The 17,790-nt window shown below is 34.7% G+C and overlaps 1 protein-coding gene across 1 annotated transcript in view; it reads right to left on the bottom strand.

The window, feature by feature from the left end:
* The window catches only part of ROBO1 (roundabout guidance receptor 1), a 1,142,978-nt gene that overhangs the window by 670,492 nt on the left and 454,696 nt on the right, over positions 1 to 17,790 (bottom strand). The window lies entirely within an intron of this gene.

The following is a 17,790-nucleotide window of genomic DNA, read 5'->3' as shown; positions in this document are numbered from 1 at the left end:
CATTTGCATTTCCATTCACAAGTGTGTTTTACAGGATTGAGAGAAAGAAGAAACAGAGACTAAATAGTTAACCCTATCTTCCAGATGGTTCCTTTTCTTTAAATACTATGAAAGCGATACTACCAAAATTTCATGTTAAACTGTCTTATCCAGTGTTTATGACCCATAATCTTGTTCATTTCCCTTCTTTACTTATATCAGTCTTCCCCAACCCTCTGCCCCCTCACTAATTTTTAGCCTCACTAATTTTTAGTTCTTCACTAATTTTCCTGCCCTCCTCACTTCATCATATGGGCCAAATTTCAAAAGAAAGGGAAAGTATCTTAAACATACTAATATATAAATGTGTCTATTTTGTTAACTTAAGGGACAGCTCCCAGGGTAGTGACTTTTACATCTCTTTGCAGTTTTTTTGTCTCTTCTATATGTAGCCATGTTGTATACATATTGTTGATTTAAATTGCACTCAGATGGACATAAATGAGAACATCTTGGTCATTCAACATGAAACAAAGGAACGCTTGACTTTGTATTTTGTCTGTATGTCTAAGCAAGATGATATAAATACTTATTTTTTTTAAGATTCAGCTAACTCTGTATGACACATTAAATTAATTTAAGATTTCTAAGTATTTTCCATTGAAAGTAAAAAAAAAATTCTGTCTTTCTCAATTTTCACATTATGCACCTGATAATAACAGGAAAAAAAACCCCACCATTTCCTTTTTCCTAGTGAAAGGTTTAAAAGTTCTAAAAGTATATTCCCCTGATACTTGTAATTTACTATTATTATTACTCCACTTCTGAAACTAAGGAAATCCTTTGGAATGACCTCATTTTTTATTCTTTTCTGAATGACCCACTTTGATGGAGTGTCATAATTCTTAACGGTAAGTTTAAAGACAATACTTCCAACGTTAAAGCATAAGCCACAGTTATAGTGACTACAGAAAAAAAAAAACACTACATGCAACTCAACATTTAGCATTCTTCAGAATACTTCAAACTTATAATTTCTTTTAATGTGTGTTTGCTGTGTGTTTGTGTTTTCTTAATTGCAAACTTAAGCACAGAGTTTTTGCCCAGTTGCAATCTTGAATAAAAATCTGGAAATGTTTGAAATCAAGGAGGCCAGATGCAGAAACACTGTTGAACAATCAATCTTTCCTTACTTTCAAAACCTGTGTTATTGGACCAGCTTCCTTTAGTATTCTACAGCTGCCCAGTAAAATGACCTTCACCCTTCTGTTCAAATATATATTACTATTATTAACATTGAGTATTTTATTTCTCCTCACCTGTTATTGTCCTTTTACATCCCCACATTTTTTTTCCAATTTCTACTCATTTTAGATAGTACTTAGTGTGCAGAACCCCAATAAAATGAATTTGTGTTACTCACATTTGTATAATAGAACCATTTTATTACACCAAAAGGAAATGCTTTATTAGTTTTTATATACCCTTTTGGAAATGATATTAAATTTTGACAAGGACATTTGATGGTGCTGTAATCCAATAACAAACAACATTTGCCTTGCTACGAAATGCAAATTGGAACTCCTTGACTCTCAGCAGGTTTTGCTCCATATGTTAGAGTCAACAAGGACTTTACTAAAAAAGTTAGAAATATCCAGAGTGCTTAATCTAAGCGCATGGGAGATTATTTTCCTAGATAATCAAAAGTCCTTCTGAATGTAAGTGCCTATGTTAGAGGTACAAAGATTTTACTAAAAAAGTTAGAAATATCCAGAATGTTTAATCTAAGTGCATGTGAAATTATTTTTCTAGATAATCAAAAGTCCTTCTGAATGTAAGTACCTCCTGTGTTAGAGGTACAAAGATACATTAAAAATCTCCTTCATTATTAAAATGGTAATAAAAAATGAAAATTCCAAACCTTGGGTAATAGTATCACTTGTCGTGATTTCAAGACTACATCCTCAAGCAGATAAACTTCATTTTTCATGTTCTGGCCTGGAGTTAGTGAAGGCCATAACGATTAGCATTAAATCAGTAAAATAACAGCACTAGACAGAATATGTGTGTGGGGTGTGTGTGTGTGTGTGTGTGTGTGTGTGTGTGTGTGTATAAGAGGGAGGAGACAGAGACAAACAGAGAGACAAATAGTGATGTTCAAAATCAGATTTGTTTTGAAGGTTTCTTCACTGGAGGGTAGCTTCAAACCAATGGCTGCCTCTTAATCTTCCTACAGTCTTAAAAGTTTGATGACTTCTGCTGTTTCATTCTTGACTTTCAGACACTGTTGGATTTGACTTGGGTGTTGCTGTGCTGGTAATGTAGATAATGTTCAACAGCTGAGCTGCCTGATTTATCTTTTATCTTTCTCTCAATTCTCCTGGTTAAAATAATATAAATTTTGTGGAGGGCAGAAATAACATACAAGGAATAATCATTATGACTGCAGGGAGAATATTTCCAGAACCATAGCTTATCGTAAATCTATAATTACATACATCAGCTTAGACATTTGTTTTATGTCATGTTTTGTTAGGGTAAAAAAATGCTTCCTATTATCAAAGAGCATTATAATAAGCAGTCTATCATTTACTTATAGGCTTAGATTTCATTTTCCACCAATGCCAGTCAATGGGGAGAGATGAAGTTTGAATAGTTAAATGGCATCTCTGAGGGTACACCTGATCCCTAAAATGCTTAAGCCTCTCTAACCTATTTCTTAATATCAAATCTGTTCATCTCAGTAGTACTGTGTTTCTATATAACCCAGACTTTTCCTCTTAATCTGTTTATTTCAGGACTCTACATCCTTATTCAGTCTTGAAGTCCTTCCATATTGTCCTCTAGACATCTCTCTCTACTATGAACTCTCTTGTTTACACATCCTGAGGCTTCTCTTAGAATGTTATCTTAATATTATCATTAACTAAAACCTGATTCTATTCAAAGAACTCTCAATCCTGTAATGTTCTTAAAGAACGAATAGTTAAATTTGTACATTCTTTGGTTCTTGCGATTTGGAGGCAGGATCCACATTCTTTTTGTTTCATGCTTTGACTTCTAAAAGACTGTCCTTTCCCTTTTATGCAAAGATAGTGTTCTTTTTCTGAGGCACATCCCATCCAATTAACTGACATTTCCCCCATGCTGTCATCTGATTCTTTCCTAGTTACTCCCCACATTAACAAAAGATATTGACCTATTCTATTTATTCCCTGCCATTATCCTGAGGGATTTCAACATCCATGTGGAAAAGCTATCTATGACTCTCTGAGTTCCAAAAAATATGAGCCTAAACTAAATTTGAACTTTGTCATCAGACATAATTCCATCTTATCTAAATTCTGTGATCTCAATATACTGGTTTGTTATTCCACAATGTTATTCCATTTTGTCCACAATGAAAACTGAGCTCCCAAATGTTCAGAATTCTCCCAATTGCTTCGTCTTCAAAATTTAACTGAACCACAACACTGCTTAGCAATTCTTTATTTTTTTTCTCTTGTCGGTTCCTTCTGAGCTACCCCTGATAAAAAACTTTCACCATATTGGCACCTTTGGGGGACCTAGTAATAGTATACTGGGACTCTCATAATATAACACACATCAAACTTTTTTCACCTACCTTTCTACATTTTTTGGTGATATTTTACAATTCCCATATTATTTCTTAACTATGCCAGATACTCTTCCCCTTCCTTGCCTGGTAACCTCCAAACTCATCTGCTAAGATCTACCTTAAGCCTATCCCCTCATTATATTTTCTGTGTTTCTCCCAAGGAGCTGGCACTTCTTCAACAAAACATTTTAAGAGTTATTAGATATGGTTGTCTAATTATATACTTTCCCAAACCCCTACCCCTCAGGGTCCCTTAGTGGAGTGTAGTTCCTCAATGACAAGGGCTATTCTAATCACATTTATATCTTTAGTGTCCAGCATAGTACCAGGCATATTGTAGGTTGTAAATATATTATCGTTACATAAATGCTTGCGAATTCTGGTCACCTTTAGATAGACTACTATAACCTTTCCTTCCGGAAAGGTTTTTATGGGTTAAAATCAACTAGATTCTCCATACTTATGCATATTCCCATGACAGCTCACCCCAAATGACAGTAAGTTTTCCACATGGAAGCAAGAAATCTGATCAGTTTCACCAAACATTTAAAAGGAGGGCAAGATGCTTATTCTCTCTGCAAAGCTGATTTTGAGAAATTAAGAATAATTGATTGTGAGTTCTTATTTTCTTGGATTCAAAACTGTATATAAAACAAATTATGATATTTTAATCTGAAATTCAATAGTTCAGATAATTTGGGCCTGAACATCCTGTAAATCCTGGTCTTTTGAAAAGTGCTTATCACACAAAATAAAGGATGAATGAATAGTGAGCACCAGGCTTTAAAACATATAATTTATTTGAAGTTTGTATAGCTTCAAGTAAGTAATTTTTATTGTCATATGGTTATTATTTAAAACCATCAAGATAGCAAATTCAACCTAATTCAGAAGAAAAAAATAGGCAGTTATTAAAGAGTTCTTCTAATGAAGTAGAATCCTTTCTGTCCCACTCTCCCAAAAGAATAATAAAAAGATCAAAATACATAAAATTTGAAGGCTATGGATTTGGTGGATTTCAATAAAAGTGAATTTAAAGTTGCATATGTCTAAATCTAAGTTCCGTGTTTAAATATCAAAATGGTTCTGTTAACATATGCATATACAGAAATAAAAAAATGGAAAACAAGTTTGCCAAAAAGAAAAAAAAAAAGACACAAGCAAGTATTAAAGCCATACATGCAAATCCAGTAGCTATGATTGAACATTAAACCTAGTTTTTGGCAATCAAGTTGAAGAAGAGAATCATATTTTCAAGTTCATCCCATGGAGGGAGGGGTAAAGGTCCCTCCTATCAAACAGTGTCAAAAATTTCTTATGAGAAGCATTGGGTAAGGCACATGAGTGCTGACACAGATACATTTATTTACTACCTCATTTAGAAGTTAAAATAAAACTCAATGATGCATCAATAATCAATTTTCCTTAGACTAGAAGGTAGAATATATGGAAATGAACCATCTTCTACATAACTTCACATTTAAAGCAGCACAGTTTGGCCAATTACTGCATAAACAAGACGTAAATGATTAAAGGTAGCATTCTATGTGTAGACTTTGCAATAGAATTTCCATTCTAAAATGTAATTTAGTTTCTATGAGAGAAGGAACATTGAGTTATGGGATCACTTAGTGCCCATCAATTGCTGAACCAAGTCTTTCCGTTTGAATCTTGCTAGCCCAAGCCTGAGCAGGTTCTGTGGGATTCTTAAGAAGCGGAGGTTAAAGATTTCCAATCGAAATGGACACATCTTATTTTGAAGCAATTTAAGGGGACCAGCTTAATTGTAGGCCAAATTTCCACTTGGAGTTTACGTTATATGAAAAGAGGCTGCGGGCCTTGGGGGTCAGATCAGTCTCTTGAAAGAGGCTTTGAATTCTGAAAAGGGCTCAGAAATTAATGCTAAGTGCTTATGGAATCACTGTCTTTGAATCAGAACCATATCTTTTTTCCAGTTATCATCCCCCATCTTTTGTAGCTACTCCAAAAGGTGATCAAACTGTAAAACACTGCATATTCCTTTTGGTACATTTAATCTTATGAAAACTAGCTTTTAAAGCCACGCGTTTACAACAGAATTGAAAATGTTATGTTATCATAGTCTTTTAAGGCAAATTTAATTCCTAAGACTCACAAAATCCCAAAGTCTAATTCTCAATTCTGCTTTGGCTTTAACAAGTTTGCTTTTGATTTCTTTATTTTCAAATAAAAGATGTGGTTGGCGTTCAGATGAAACCCTCGAGTTTACTTCTCTTTCCTCTGGAAAACTAAGCAGATAGCCTAATTACACATTTTTGGGGGACTGCATAAAGTATAAACATTCAAAATAAACTGTTGGAAATATTCACTTGAACTCAATTTCCTTTTAAGCAGTCTAGTTGGGCTCAGTGCTCTTCAATGGGTCATTTGTTATGTCAACCCACTGTAGAGTACATCAAAGAGGCTTGTCACTAATTGATTACATTTCTCTACCGCCATGATTCACAGTGCTATAGGGACAATTACATAACTGTTTGACTTTTGCAAAACTGTGAGTTTAAGTAAACACAATTCTTTGTTATTATGATCTCTAATGGGCACATATGCACATTAAATATCATAGTATGTAATTAGATCTCTCTACATTGTCTATCTAACTTGTGACTCACAAAAAATCCCTCTTTTGTGGCAACTGGAGTTCTGGGGAACAGCTGCTGATCTCACACTGAAATTAAAAACATTTGAGTTGTTTTGATTTATGTTACCTCCCATGGGAAGAGAGAAATGAAAAATGGATGCTTCATGTAAACAAAACACCATTTCTCCAAGCTGTATAAAGAAATTGTTCTAAATTTACTGACATATTTCGTCTACTGAAATATAGTTGAGACTCTGTTACTATATTGTTAGAAGGGAAGATGACTCATGATCCTCTAAAAAACCAACTGCTAGGATTTTCTTTTAATCAACAATGTTCTGGAGGTGCAACTTTAGCATCCCGCCTCTGAAATCCAAGTCTGCATAATGTTGTTGGATGTTGTAACGGAAGGCAACCGGCAATGAAGATCATTAAAAGGATACACTCTTAGGAAAGCCTACAAAAGTCAATTTCTCTTTTTTATAGGATCTGTCAAAAGAAAGTCCAACGTCTTAGACTTCAGTGCGTCACTGTATGTGAAATCGTTTGCACAAGGATTAGTGAAATAGAGAAATATTGTTCTAATACTGATAATTCTTTAAATTAAGTTCACTAGAGCTGACTTCTGTGATATGTATATATATATTTTAAAATATATCAGTTTACTTTATATACCCTTGGGAGGAGGAGTTGGTCCTTTTACGATCAGAATTCTCTTAGGATCTTGTGAAAACAGATCATCAAGAACAACCTATAACCACACCAGCTGGTGTGATTGATTGGCAACATATGAACAAAAAGCCTTTGGGTTTAAAGGTACATTCCCCTCCTCCCCCACCTAGTTCATTCTACACTCCTTATTTGATTTGTGTGTGTGTGTGTGTGTGTGTGTGTGTGTGTGTTTAAATGGTCCCTGACCCTGGTGAGATTGTGAAGGATCAAGCACATTATAAATGATAATATGCCTCCCCTCAGGAAGCAGGGTTGAAGAGTCAGAATTTTTCAGTAGTCCACATTGTCTATTTTTCTATTTTATGGTCCCTTTGAAAAGACTGAACCATTCTTTTTAGCAAATAGTAATGAAATATTACTTTAGCATGGGAATAGAATTTCTTTGTTTAATTTGGGGATGTTCTGAAACAGAATGCCAGCTTATTCTTAAACTTCCTCTAAAATAGTTTTACAATCACCAGCCAATAAGTTGTTTTTTGCTTCTTTTAATGGATTAAAAGTTTGTAAAACAACTTTTGAAATTATTTAAAATTAGTAGATAATATAAATGAAAGGTCTTCCTTAAAGCAGATTTTTAAAAAACAAGCAGAAAGATAATACGGATTTTAATGATACTACTGCAGAAATTCCATTATCTCTGAAGAGTTTTACTTGAAAACTTCCATTTTCAACTCTTTTGAATAAGGAAATTAGAGGTTAAAGCTTGTTCCTGCCAAAACATCTCAGTACTACAAAGATTTCAAGCATATATATATAGGATGTGAACAGTTCCTTTGAGTTCATTGTATTGAGAATATGTTTTCATGTAAATCTAACAGATTTAATAAAGACACACAAAGAATCTACCTTCTTTTGTCATGACTGAACTTTCCATTCCTGAGCATTATGATAACATAGTATATCATTTGAGGTAATACAGCTGTATTTCTTTTTTTAATCACCAAATGTATATCATCAGGTATGCTGAAGTTTAGATCACAAGAGCAGAGATCAGTCTTCATGGTCTCAATAAATTTCTTTAGATATGTGGAATTTAGAGAAAAGAGCCTGAGCTTTGGAATTATAGAGACCCAGTTTGAATTCTCACTGCAAAATTGAGTGTCTGATGTTCAGTCAATTACTTCTCTGGATCCCAAGTTCCTCACCAAGAAAGCGGATTAATATGTGGCTTATTGGGATTTATGAAGACAGGCAAAGCACTTGGCTGAGTTTTTAACCCATGGTGAAAGTGGTGTCATTATCATTTCTTATAGAAATAAGTCATGCATGTTATAATACATTCTCTTCCAAAAGGTACAAACTTTCAAAATTAATACTGTTACCATTTCTTACTTGATATGATTTGAAAATAAAGCAATTAAAACTGTAAAGTGTTTGTTATGCATATACTCATTTGGGGAGGAAATATTATACATAAGGTAAAATAATAATTTTTAACTGGAAGAAATTAAAATGAGAAAACAGGATATTTTTTTCTACATATTTACATGAATTCTTGCCAATTCAATGGAATCCATCCCTAAGTTTAAAGAGAGTTTAGAATTGTAAATAAAAGTAGCAAGGTGCATTACAAATGAATTACTTCCAACCAGAAGGCTTGTGCTTATACTTTCCTTCAAACGAATCCTTTGTGCTAAGGAACACTCCTTGTTTGTAATAACTTAAAATTCTACGCCTAAAGGTAAATACCTATTTGTAGCTTTTCACCCACTGGAGAAACCTTTTACTGTGAATTGATATTTGCCGTTGGCATGCTTCATTAGTTCACTTAACACAATCATATGCATTCCGATGGATGGAAACATCTAATAAATTTTCCAAAACAACAATAAAAGACAAATGATTATTCCAATGAGTGGAAAATATATAATAAATGTTCCAAACCAACAGTAAAAAAGAAGGGTTTTTCCCTTTTATCTTCAAAAGCTGATAGCTATTTTTTAATCATGTTAAATAAATGCATACCTAAAGGAAATAAGAAATGGGCAATATTGGGCTATGGAGCTGACCCTGGAAACAAACTTACAAGAAAAAAGGACATCTAACTTCATTAAACTAATATAATAGAATACAACTATACAAGCATGATACTTTTGAACAGATAGATAAAATGTTATCTCTTTTGATTGTCTGAGTTCTACCCACTCTCCATCAGCTACCATATTGTCTTGCAAGGTACATTCCACAATATTCCAGTCAGGAGATAAGTAAAATGGTCAATGAGAACAGACACACCGCCCAGGGTTTATTTTTATCCAAACTAAAATGAAGGGGCCAGACAAAATTCCAGGAACTGAATGCTCGTACAGGAAGTATATATGCCATACACATGTCTGAATAATCTAATCAACCTCTGCTCTCCTTTGCATACACAACTCTGCTTCCTCCTGAGCATTGCCACACTGACACTGCTCACCACCCGATATGGTTCATTATGTCAAAATAAAGTGATGAAAGCTGAGAACAGTATTCTCTCCAATTTATTCTCTGCTTTTGAGCACAACCCTGAAAGAAGTCAAGACGCTTTAAAATACTGGATTAGAATATTTATCCCTACTTAGTTCATGCTATTTTTAGAGTCAGATATGTAGTAAGTATAGTCTAAAAAATTGTTTTACTAACGTGAAACATCTCCCTAACTCCCTCATTTAGGAATCTATTATTTCACACTTCCTATGTAGGGCTAGCCCCTTGGACCAAATTGTAATCAGTCCGCCCTCTCCCATTTGGTTGTCTTTCTCCTTTAAATACATTTTGTCTGAAATGATAGAACAAAACAAGTATTATATATTTAGACATTAAAAAGAAAACATTGTTTTAAGACCAGTAATATTGGAAGAAGAAAAACTAAAGAGTTTCATGTGTTCTTTGAAGTGTAAATTTTATCTACAACACTGTGCAATCTTATATAATGGAAGTTAAAATAATTTATCACAAAGAAGAAAATATTTTATTCATATCACCTATTGCCACCTAAATTGGCATCGCATGAAGAAATTACAAGGCAACCTGGGGAATGTGTATGGGTGATTACATGTGGTACTGAATTTGGTTTACAAATCTCTTTTTATGTTAGCTATAGAGAAATTTTGAACCCATGATAAGAATCCTTTCCTTCACCCATAAGTATGGAGAATACAATCCATTTTTGCTCTGTATGAAAAAAACTACCCAAGAAAGTTCCTAATTCAATTTACCCCTGAAAGTTGGGAGCAAGGCAAGTAAAGAAAAATAACGCTTCTGTCCCATATTCAGGTGAGAACCACACAAAGCTTCTAAAAGAACGGTGGACAAAGATTTTTTGATAGCCCTCAGTTTTCATTTTTTTAATGTCTCCTTTGTCTTAAACAATAAAAATGAGACTTTAGTTGTAAAATCCCTTTGATATGTACAGCATTAAACAGATGCAAGGGATTATTGGTTAACTAAAACAAAAGAAGCTGGAATCATTAATCCAAACGAAGTTTTTTCTGTGATGACTTTATTCTATCTTGAAAGTTGATTAATACCCAATAAGTAACCAACTGGTTAGTGACTGGATTAATTATGGATTGCATTGTATTTAATTTAGAAGGGGTGATAAAGGTATGTGTGTATCAGAAAAATGACAAGAATCCATGTAGTAATCCCACCTTTTATTAAACACACACACACACACACACACACACACACACACACACACAAATAGGCGTATTGATGTATAGTTGACATATTGTAAACTGCACATGCTTCAAATGTATAATTTGATAACTTTTGATATATGTATCTACCATGAAATCCTCCCCCTCATCAAGATAATGAACATATTCATTACCTCCAAAAGTTTCTTTGTACTCCTTTGTACTCCTTTTCTCTGATCTCTTGCCTCCTCCCCACCCCAAGCAACCATCAATCTACTTTCTATTACATTAGTTTGCAATTCCTAGACTTTAAATTTTTTGAATGTTTTATTTATTTTTGAGAAAGAGAGAGAGAGAGAGAGAGAGAGAGTGTGTGTGTGTGTGTGTGTGTATGTGTGTGTGTGTGTGTGTGTGTGTGTGTGTGCAAGGTGGGGAGGGGCACAGAGAGAGAGAGACAGACAGACAGAATCCGAAGCAGTCTCCAGGCTCTGAGCTGTCCTCACAGAGCCCAATGTGGGGCTGGAGCTCACAAACCATGAGATCATGACCTGAGCCAAAGTCAAATGCTTAACTGACTGAGCCAGCCAGGTGCCCCAGCAATTCCTAGACTTTTATATAAATTAAATTATATAATATATAATCATAATTTCCCTAGTTTCTTTTACTCAGCATACTTTTGTGAGATTCATCTATAATTTAGTGTGTTTCAAGATGCCATTCCTTTTCATTGCTTAGTACTATTCTATTGTACAGATATACCACTTTCAACCCATTCTTATATTGATATACATATGAATTGTTTCCAGATTTGGATCATTATAATTAAAGCTGCTATGAACATTTTAGCACATGTCTTTATGTAGACATAAGCCTTAATTTCTGCTGGGTATATACTTAGGAAGTAGAATGACCAGATCATGTAGTAGTGAATAGACAGTGTCTATGAAATTCCCAAACTTTTCACCTATTTTCCAAAAAATTATAATTGCCCCAGAAGTGTGGGAGAGTTCTATTTCTTGCACATCCTAGCTAATACCTGGTATCATCATTGTTTGAGTTTTAGCCATTTTACTATGTGTATACCTATCGAAATTTTCCTTCAACATTTTAAAGTCTCCATGGCAAGATTCGCTCATCAACAAATACCCATGTTTTGAGGGAGATTGAAATTTCATCCTTTCCTTATGTATAAGAATTGGAAAAGAGAATCCTTCTTTTGAAAAAGAGATATTGTAGAAAATATTTTCAGAAGTGTGATTCAACAAAGATGAGTAACTTACATGATAGTTTTAAAAATCAGAGGCCTCCAGACCATCCATTTCTTTTGATATATACCATTTGGTGAGATGAAGGTTATTATTATTGGAAGATCATAAGGAAGCTGTGGCTGAGAAGGGTTAAACTGGTCCAAAGTTTCAGCCGTAGTGATAGAGCAGCATAAACAAGCTGTCCTGTCAGGTTGACATGAAAACAGCCACATTCTCATACCAGCATTAGAAGAAAAGAGCTACTACCAGCGCATAAGATATAGAAATAATTTCTTTGTATGTTACAATTTTAAAGTACATAGATGAAGGTTGGGAAAATGGCAAGGCCCTAGAATAGCAGCTGGAAGTGAGTGTTAAAATCAGAATCAATTTTGCAGAGTATTTAGTCTCCAAAACGCTACTGAAACAGATACGCAGATGCTTAAAATTAGTAACAGGATATAAATCTGAGATAGTTTTTCTCAGAGGAATAAGCAAGTTGATACTGACTGCACAGACTTTTTTAATAGCAAAATACATAAAAATAAAACAGGATGTATTTGTAACGCCTTTTTTGAGTTTCTTTTACTAATCCAGCCTTTTTAAACTTACAGTTTTTAAATGACTCTTTTTCATGATGGTTGTAAAAATTCTATTACACATTCTTCACAGAATGTGGCGTTGGGAGGGGAAGAAGATAGGTGGTAAATAAACAAAATAAATAAAATGGAATTTAAAATTCAGAAGCTCAGATTTCAATCTGGCAAGCAACATTTTTTTCAGCTCTTTCCTTCTCAAGATATCAATAAATGGTATTCTTTCATTCCCAGGACAATCACAGCATTCAACAACATATTCCATCTATGTGATAAGGTAGTTTGAAATTCTTGAAACAGGTCCCCAGAAGGAATGGAAAAATTGGTTAAATAGTGAAGCAATTTTCATTTACTAGAACCAATTAAAGGGTAAAATGGAACCTTTATTGCAAACATCATTTTCAATTACTTATAACACCCCATAAAAATGTGAAAGGAGTATTTGCACATTTGCCTGTACTGTTGGGACAGATAGCTCAATATTTATTGTGAAAGATTATTCAATGCAAATGTGTCAAATGGTTCAGTCAGTTGTTCTTTTCTCTGAAGTAGAAATATGTGAAAAATTAAAAAAACTAGGAAAAATTTTGCAAAGTGAAAGAAAGAATCTTTATTCCCTTACACCTCAATTCTTCAGGAAAAGGAGAGAGGGGGTCAGGGAAGCTCAGAATTTGAAGAAGGACTTGCAAAAGTCATTCCCCTGCCTCCCCAAGACATTTCCTGCTGGAGAGATGGGGAGCATCGATCAGCCAGTGTTATCTGAGCCAATCTGTTTACCTCAGACTGTAAATCACCTCAGTGTATCTGAGCCCTGGACCCCTCTGAGATGTCCAGTTCAACCTATAGACATTATCCATTTCCAGACTTTTTTTTTTTTTAAGTGAAATAGAAACCCTATGCATTTTAGGGGGAAAAAACGTGTTTACACAACCAAATGATTTCACATCTGGTGAAATTCAAGCTGCCATTCTGTAAAAACAACTGGAAAGTGTACTGAGCTCAGAAAATAGTGCAATAACTTTTAAAATATCACTGGAATATAAACTGAAATGAGCTCTACATTTCAGTATTTTAATGGGTGGTTTAATTTCTTAATACTTCTTTTAATTTATTTCTCTGATAAATCCAAACTTGTTGAAATTATTTTTATTAGGTAAAATCACAGAATTCCTATAAAATAAATGTATTAAATGTTATGTTTCTTGTTACACTTTTTGATAACGATTTCAACGATGTGTTCACAAAGGAAGGGTATCTCTTGGTAATATGTCAGGTGGAGAGATGGAAAGCCAGTAAACAGTAAAAATAAAGTAGATTTGTTTGCAGGTTTGGGCTAATTGCATTAGGAAAAATCCATTTAGTGAACTGATCCATTTTGGAAGTAATATCTATATTGATATGAACAACATCACAGTAACAGAAAACAGAAAAATATAGAAGTTATGTTAATCACACATGCTCATATGTACTAGAAACAACTTTATAATGGAAAGCAAGAACTCTGATTTAAATTAAGTTTGTTTTTGTTTTTGTTTTACCTCCTAACAACAGTGAATGTCCTTTTTATACGTAAAATATTTCTAGATTCTGTGGCTAATTTCACACCTACAAATTCCCAAAGCTAACAGCTACATGCAGGAAACCATCACTGTATCAGGTTACAAGAGCAACAAACGGTCTGTCTCCTTAAACATACTACATTATTTTATTATAAGTAATTATAAGAAGGTTATTTTTTCCACTGAAAAATGTACGCGCTAATTAATTGGTAAAATAGAAACTACATGATTTTGGTTTGTAACGTGAAGAATACGGTTACAGGAAAAATTAAAATTCAAAGGATAAATAAAAAGCCAATACATCAAATCACTCCACACTTCAAAGAACTTAGGTTAAGGACCACAGCTGGGACAAAAATGAAATCGCTTAGGCACGGAAAACTTGCACACTTATTTGTGTTGAAAATATATAGTTCTCCATCTGTAAAACTCAAATTAAATTTCCAGGATGAACCACCAAAGGCAGGCATTGACTTTATATCACTTTCACCCATTCATTCATTCATTCATTCATTCAATAAATTCACCAGTGTGCCTTTTCTGGGCCCAGTGCTGTGTCAATTATATGGAAATGGCAGTGAGGAAAACAAAGTTCCTTTGCTCATAGACAGAAACAGGCACTATAGGATGCTAAACTATTACCATACATGTCATTTGCTACAAGTTCTATGAAAAGGAAGAAACTAGGGTCAGACCATGGGATGAAGTGGTATTTTACACAGTCTGGTTTGAGAGGTCTCCTCTGATAAGATCAGATTTGAAAGAAGCCCTGAAGGCAGGGAGAAGGTAAGCATTGTACTTGTACCAGAATCTGTTATTTGGCATTTTAGGTTGTTTCTCTGTGGGATTAAATTGGAAATCGATAAGGTCTTCAAAATGACATTTCATAGTAGTTGATGTTACCTTGAATTTTTCACTAGGATTGCTGTGTAACAATCAGATCCATTGCCAACCTTCACACATAAGAAGAATTGGAAAATATTCAAGGTTAGCTGTTAGTACTGCATTTAGAGAACAATTTATAAATCTGAAGAGATATCTTTAGGAGATATTTCCTGATGAGTATGCAGCTAAAGCATGTCCACAGAGGACCACTGTCCCAATTGCAAGTTGGAGATTCAATGCTTAAAAACAAACAAACAAGGGGCGCCTAGGTGGCTCAGCGGTTTAGCATCTGACTTTGGCTCAGATCATGATCTCACGGTTCATGGCATCGAGCCCGGCATTGGGCTCTGCACTGACAGTGTGGAGCCTAGTTAGGATTCTCTCCCCTCTCTTTCTGCCCCTCCCCCACTCACACTTTTTCTCTCTCAGGAATAAATAAAAACTTAAAAACAACAACAAACAAACACAAAAGAAAACAACCACAATGTTATTAAGTAGTAACCAGAGTGATCTAAAGAAGAATTACCTGAAAGTTTGTGAAGGGGAATATCCAGATCTACTTACACTTTTCTTTTAATGTTTTTATTTATTTTTGAGAGAGAGAGAGACAGACAGAGTACTAGCAAGGGAGGGGCAGGGAGAGAGGGAGACAGAGAATCAGAGGCAGGCTCCAGGCTCTGAACAGTCAGCACAGAGCCCAATGCAGGGCTTGAACTCATGAACCTCGAGATTATGACCTGAGCCGAAGTCAGATGCTTAACCAACTGAGCCACCCAGGTGCCCCTCCACTTAAGCTTTTTAATGTTTATCTATATGTATCACAGCATGGAAAAGGGGGTACCTTAGAGCTAAAGTGACTATAATAAACTTAAAATTTAAAGTCACTATGAGCATAAGGAAAAAGCCTAATATTGAAGTTTGTGGCAGTCTGTATTAGACAAAGATAATTTTAAAATGTCATGTGAAATTGTAAAATATGAATATCTTTTACATATTTATTGGAAGACATTTTGGATGAGCATACCTCTCCAGATAAATCAGGAGCATTTAATGCAATGTCGTGTCCAGGAAATTGCTCAAACATTTTTTTGGGCTATATATAATGGCCACAATATAACAGTATATATAAAATAAAGTGTGTATACTTTATATGTGCTAAAGCATACATAAAATAATAGTATATATGAAATAAAGACAAATTCTAAATCCGAAATTCAGGTACCACTCTGAATCCTATCTAAACAGATGTGAATTTAAATCGTGCCCCCTTGAACCATATTTAGCTGTTGTCCTATTTGCTTCATTTTCGTATATAACTGTCTAATTGAGCATTCACAATCTAATAAGGTGCACACCAGGACCCAAACAGACCTCCTCTTAGCCCCTGAAGGGTAAAGGTTTTGTATCACTTCCAGATTTTCAATTAGATCCTAATTACAACATGCCTCATTTAAAGCTACAGGAATCCCGACCCTGTCAACACTACTGGACCATAACATGTCTGTCTTAATTACATCTGATTAGTTCTGGGCCCAGCTTGCATTGTGCACCCCGACTCTGTTAAAGCTGCTCATCTGTTTGGCAGCTGCTGGTATGGAAGAACCTTATTCATCAAGCTGCAAGACAGTGTGCTCCCTCACCTTCCTCTCCCAGGATGCTGGGCCTTTTGAAACCATAGTTCCATAGGACCAGGAAAATAAGGCAGCTCACTCATCACTGGCAGGATGGTGAATCTGGGAACAGAAATCTCAGTTGTCAGGGGCTGAAAGCACTGGGAGCTTGTCGTCCTCTCCATTCCATGTGATTCTACAGATCTAGCTTAAGTTTTTCAGAGATTGATGTATCCATGCCATGTACTCCATTAAGGTTGTAGCACAAGTTAAGACTCTATGAAATAATAGTTGTCATCTATGTTCCAAAGTCCATTTTCAAACGGAACCAATAAGTGTTATCAATTTTCTTGACATGAAAAAAAGAAGAATTTTTACTCTCGACCGAAGTGTGTGATGACAATCCATTGGGGCTTCCTCTCTTTGGCATTTTTAATTTGTTTCCTGAAGCCACCAGATGAAAATGTCTGTATTGATTTTTTTTTTTTTATTTGATACACCAAGCTTGTTTCATGACTAATCGTTCACAGCTATCAGGACATCCTCATTTCCTCTGCTTTGTATCTGGGCAACATTTTGATGATGATTGAATTAATACTGGGCATTGACATCTTTATCTATTGCTAGTGTGATTTCTCATTTAGTGGTAATAGCTGAGGGATATCGCATTTACTGGTCTTCAGTAATAATGATAGTAACACATATGATGGACTTGATCTATGCTACATTCAGTTTCAGTGTGTTTACATATTTAACTTAATCCAAATAGCAACTTTATAAGGTATAAATCACTACTTAACACTTTGGAGTACATAACATAATTCCAGTTTTAAAATGAGCTAATAGAATTTGTGATTAAATAAATTGCTCGAACATGTTGTTATGGAATTGCAGAGATAGGATTTAAATCCCTTTCTACTATAATGAGCTGGCTTTATGTAAGATTTGCTTAGCTTGGATCTTAGAATTCTAGGGATAGAAAAATGACCTTTTCTCACTTATATTAGGATTAACTTGCTAAATAAAAAGTATAACTACATCTTTGGCCTCATTTTGTATATACCACTTCCTTGCTCATAAGCTTTTAAGAACCGTCTTTTGATTTCTCACACATATCAAGTTCTCATCAACCTAAGAACTGTTGTCCTTCTTGTTCCCTTTGTGTGGAGAGCTATAGCCCTGAATATTTACAGGGGGCCCTTCTCTGTCACATCTTAGCATGAAGCCCAGTTTATATCTCACTTCTTCCAAAAGACTTTCACTGACCTCCTTCCCCAAAATAGCATCTCCCCAGCTGTTCACCTCACATTTTTCTCAGCAAATACT

Source organism: Neofelis nebulosa, chromosome 5, assembly GCF_028018385.1.
Source record: "Neofelis nebulosa isolate mNeoNeb1 chromosome 5, mNeoNeb1.pri, whole genome shotgun sequence".
Taxonomy (NCBI): domain Eukaryota; kingdom Metazoa; phylum Chordata; class Mammalia; order Carnivora; family Felidae; genus Neofelis; species Neofelis nebulosa.
Note: the sequence above shows the minus strand (reverse complement) of the source record. Positions and strands in the feature narration are given on the sequence as shown.